The following is a 6,041-nucleotide window of genomic DNA, read 5'->3' on the forward strand; positions in this document are numbered from 1 at the left end:
TTTGTTGGTCAATCTGTGACATTATTATGAATTTGTTTAATTGTTTAGAGTCTATCGCCTGTTCAACTTTACTTTTCGTTTGCTATCGATCAACAAAAATCAGCAAGCATAGAGTCTATCCTTTTCCCAGCGAACCGATCTTCGAAAACCATTATTGTTTGATGAAATCTTTCGCCTGTTTCATCTGTTTCTGTGGAATCAAAATGTGCATGCAACATATGAATTTTCAGCGACATTTTCACTTCAAATTCGTCAAAACACTTCATCATGTTTTCAATATAATCCCTATAATTTGGAAAGCGATTTTTACATAATACATTCTCTATCACAGCACGAATTGAGTCCCATGCAGACTCAATTCGATTTGTCCAATATTTCCTTAAAATGTTCATCTTTAAAAAGCTTTCGAATATCGGGACCATTGAGTACACCTTTCAAAGTGAAATGCGTAAAATTAAAATAAGGTAAAATTACAACTTTCTTTATACAAAATTACCTTCTTTATTTTTTTCAATTGAGAGTTTTGGAAATACATGATCTTTTAAGTAAGGCAATACGTTTTCGTTAATCCCTACTAAACGTTTTATAAAATTTTTTACAATTCCTAGCTTTATATGGAGATCTGGCAGCATTATCTTCTCAAGTGAAATCAATGGCGTATTAATGACATTGAATTGACCAACTTGTGCATCGCGTGTAGGCCAATCACGTTTTTCGTATTGGTTACATTTAGCTCGACTGTCCCATTTACAAAAACCACACATGTATTTTGTGTATCCACTTTGCATTCCCGCCAACAATGAAAGTAGCTTGAAATCGCAATTCACTCGCCAATTGTGTTTATCATAATTGATTCGACTTAAAATTAATTTCATTGTGTCATGGGATTCTTTCATTCCTATAGCATACATTAATGGAACAGGTTTTATGCTATTATCTTCAAATAATAAAACAACTTTGAGACTTCTAGTTGAAGCATCAATAAAAAGGCGCCATGAAGTGGGGTTATAGTTACATATTCCCATTTCCTTCATTAAAGCAGGAACATCTTGACAATATGCATACGTTGCATCTTCCGAAAGCATAAAATAGCCCATGTATTGTTCCTGCCGGTGCTTATATGTTGTAACTTTATCGCCTGGTGCCAAAATATTGACGCGTTTCAATTCTGACGCCAGGGTCATTGCATTATTTTGAGACAATTTCAGTTTTTTAACAATTCTGTCCAAATGATCTTGCGTTATTAATGATTGTATTTCTTGTGTATCTGGTGAAATGTACTCAAAATCACCATATTGCGACAATGCTTTGGTAGTTTCTGTCCGCCCATCATACACATCTTTTAATGGATGTACTGGTACAGGTAATTCATCACTATGTGGAATTGATGTTCGTGCACTCTGATATGGCCCAAAATTAAGTTTAGGTGTCTCGCCGTTTTTTATTATTTTATTATTTTATTTTCTTTATTAAGCCAATTTTTTTACATTTCAAAAAGTAGTTTTTTTACTCACACAAAATAAGATGTTGGTGTATTATTTTGGAATTCGAGTACTAAGGTCTATATAAAACCAAATTCGAGTAAATTGTTTGGTACTTTTTAAAATCATTTCATTTTTCTGGATCAAAAGAATGCAGATTTGAATTGTTTAAGTTTTATCTGTGATATATAGATTTAAATACAGAATATTTTGTAAACTCAATTCTCGAAAAAGTATATTCCTAAGCGAAAAGGGGAAAAATTGTATTCCTTATTAGTACTTTCCACTTCTTCTTTCTTCAAATGATACTCTTTGTATGTTCTTTAATATGAATTCAAAACACATGATTGTTAAACATACATGGTCCTCATTGAATAGGATTCTTTAAGAGAGAACTTTTTAGTACTTTTTATCTCATAAATGGTACTTTTTTTAATTTTCAAAAATATTCAACCTAGGAACATTAAATTTAACATACATGACCTTGACTGAATAATATTCTGTATGTGAGAACTATTTGGTACTTTTCTATTCTTCAAATGCTACCATTTAGATTCTTTATAATGGTTAACCGGAACACACGGCCCTTATTAAATGAGAATTTATTGAGAGAGATTTTTGTCCTTTTTCGTGGTATTTTTTTCGCTATTTTTTGATATTTTTACGATATTGAACATAGATATTGAAAATAAATTTAAAATGTAGGGACCTTAGTGAAGAATCTAATGAAAGGGACTTTTTTATTCATTAAAATTATATTTTTTTAATTGTATATAATATTGAACACAGAAACATACAATTTCTGATTAAATGATAATCTATTAAAAGTATTTTATAGTACTTTTTTTCAAATAGTACTTTCGAAATTTTCTATAATGTGAAAGCTAAATGAATGAAACTAAAAATACAATCTTCTTTCTGAATGCGAATTTAATCACTTGATATTGAACGTATAAAACTGAAACATTAAAAAATTGTTTAATCAATTTCAATTTTCTATAAAAGTATGTATGTATGTATGTATTTAATTTAAGTTAGGGTAGCGAAGCACCAAGGGTATGAAATTTATTTAATTAAAAAAGTTTAAAAAAAACTGAAATTAAATTTTTTTGACCATAGCAGAGAAGAAGTTTGCATTATCATATTATGACAAATGTTTTTTTAGAACATATCTCAAAAAAAGTATTTTATTTTTTGTCATATTAGAATGTATGTTATTGGTCTGGGGAATTTGGAACAAGTTTTAAAACTTTTAATCAATTTTTGTGTTTTATATATTTCCATAATGCTTACTCTGTGTACATTACGATTCCTTTAGAAAAAATTTGAGCAAAAATTTAAAAAAATCTATATTTTCCCCTTGTAAATAAAAGTAAAATTAACCCATTTAAATACATGGGAGAAATTTAATCAAGAAATTCAAAAAATCGAAAAACACTATCCATTTGAATAATGCTCAATAAATTAGAGGAATAACAGAAAATTTTAGAGCCGTTGCGGCATCCGTTAACGTTATTCTTTCAGCCTATTTTTTGCAACTTCGTTTTTTGAAGTAGTCTAATGTACATATGTTCACGGTTTCAAAATTAAAGAACAATATTTTGTTTTTTTTTTTTTAATAAATCTTTGTAAATTCAATCATTTTCTTAAGATATATTTCAAATATCACCGTGGTGTTTATCGGGGAGTATTCCTTTTAAATTCGTAATGTCTGATTTTTCTTGCACATAATGGTAAAGGGTTTATAAGATTCGGCACAGCGAAATTGATCAGACTTGTTTATCTTAAGGTTACGATATACATATTAATTTTTTAATAAGCTATTAAATTTGGATCTACAAAATATAATTAATTGGGTTTACATTTATCTATGTGAGTAATTCAACCGATTCTGCAAACATTGTTTCTAGTTATCTGATTTACTTAAGTTAATATTTTAATCAGATCCATCCAAAATCAATAATTTTAAAAGCAATTCTAATGAACATACATGTGTACCATACTATTTATTTACATACATATGTATGTATTTCCAAAATGTAGGGTTTAAATTGTACAGTAAATTTGTTTGTTTATTGTATTTGTATACGTGACTTTACAAAGCTAAAAATAACAAAAATGTGTAAGAAAAGAATAAAAGGAACAAAAAATTTACAATCAAACATATTCCGATATGTTTAAACTAAATATACATTTGTATATAATTCTATATACTTACATATTTATGTATTTACATTACACAAGTGTTAAAAAAAATGTGTACATAGAAAATGTACCCGTACTAAAATTAACTAAAATATGGTAAAATGCTGTAAAGATTATTTTAATGTCTCAATTACGATGGTCAATATTTAATGATGATGATCATCATAATTTTTTAAGTAAACAAATCATAGAAATTGTCCGCATTAACTTTTTACTTAAATAACGTGTCAAATACATGTTAACCATATTGTAAGCACTAAGAATATCAATTATTCAACATTTTAAATAAAGCAAGTGGCAATGTCTTTCAGTTGTATTAAACGACTATCAACTGTATTAAATGTAGTAGTTAAAAATATGTTATTAGTTTTTATTGCTTACAACAAAAAGCCTTCATTACACTTATAAAATCTAATTATTAAATTATTATTTAAAAACTTATTTATTCTTATGATTTACATTGAAGTCTAGTAAGTAGTCTTTGTTGAAGTAATTAAATGCTATTGGGAAGTTAATACAAGAATTTTAACTCCTTAATTCGTAATAAAAGTTTTTGCTTGGATGTTCTTGAATTCTTTAACATTTATAAAACTTTTCGTCCAATTGTGTGCAAATGTTAATCAAATTTTACAACACGCTATTTCTGTTAAGGATAAATACTGGTGTACAAATTATTTTTATTATTTTGAATCATCTATTAAATTTATTTTAAATCCATTAGCTCAGGAAAATTAGTAAATGCAAGTGTGTTATATTTGGCAAATAGACAAATGTCTGATAAAATGACCGACAGTTCGTACAAAAGTCTGACCAAATATAAGAAAGTCTGATAGATACACAGAAAAAAAAATGCACAATATTTTTCTTAACAATCGTTTGCTTAAATTTAATTTAGATTTTTATAAATATTTTTGTTTGGGTTTATAACAAATTTGTTTGATTCTCACACAGAAGGAAAATATTTTCTAACAAACACTTTCCCTACAAACATTTGGAAGATATCGTCCATAGAAGATATCAAAGCAATATTAAATTTTTATAATTTGGAAGAAAATCACCCAAGCAATATTTTTTTCATATCGCAATGTTAATATTTAGAAGTAAAATCGGCAATAAACAATAAAAATATTTAAATTAATATTTTTTTGATTTTGTAAAGTATTTTTTGTTGCCAAATTGTTGTATTTATTTCTGTAAGAGGATTTTCATCCTACGCAATACGTTTAGGATATCGTTATGTTATCGCATAGATGATTATAGCAATAAAAATATTTTTTTCAAACTTCAAAATATTTTCAAAATAAGAAAAAAACTAATTTTTTAAATAAATCTTACTACAATAAGTTAATACGCGATAAATCAAGGCGACATCATTACAATGGTAAATTATGCTTGGAAAAATGTAAGTTTATCTTTATTTTCACATAAAAAATGGATAGTCATGATGTTTTGGTTTTCAAAGTACTTAAAAGAAATCAATATTAAAAGAATCTTCCTGTGGGTAAAACAAAATTATGCTGGGGAAACGTTAATTTGGCATATTTATATTAATATATTTTCCATATTGTAATATTTTATTGCTAACACTAATAAATGTGTATTCAAATTGCCAATTTTTTAATTTCTTATACTTTTCTTCCTAAAGATAATAGGAGAATATCTCCAATATATCTTCCAGACGATTATCTGAAGATATCTTCTTATTTTCACCATGCTGATTATCTATCAATGTTTCTTTTTTGTCTTCTAGGAGTATTGCTTTCGTATTGCTTAGAAGTATCCCCCTGGCCGCACAATCTCTTCCGAAGGAGGTATCTTCCGCAATACGAATATGATTGTTGCCGCAATAATTTTTTTCTTCTAAGCAATACGAATTCGTATCGTTTTCGTATCTTCTTGCTTGTAGGGTTTATTGAAACAAGTATGAAATTATAGTGGGGCGAGGCTGACCTACATAATAAAGCATTTAAGTTGAATTGTACCTTGCCTCAGATATACTTAAGGCATTTATTGTTAAAATAACTGCAAATTTAAGTAAAATTTTGATAGGGGCTTTTTATAGGGGCTAGTGTGAAATGAGGCCCTATAATTATAAATTTCATGAGGGTCATCAAGGCTAGTATAGAACTTGGTTTTGCAGCTTTTTGTCGAGATACGAGTATATTAAACATAATTATGAACTTAAAAGTCCTATTTGGCGGGTTTAGTTGTATGGAGCCTACATGAAATAATAGACCGATGATAACAATTTTCAATAGGCTTCGTCTACGATACAATAAAATATGCTGAGCGAAAATTCATTGAATTATCTCCTGAGTTGCAGTTTGATTAAAATGTTTACAAGCTCTATTCGAG

This window comes from Lucilia cuprina, chromosome 4 (assembly GCF_022045245.1).
Source record: "Lucilia cuprina isolate Lc7/37 chromosome 4, ASM2204524v1, whole genome shotgun sequence".
Taxonomy (NCBI): Eukaryota; Metazoa; Arthropoda; class Insecta; order Diptera; family Calliphoridae; genus Lucilia; species Lucilia cuprina.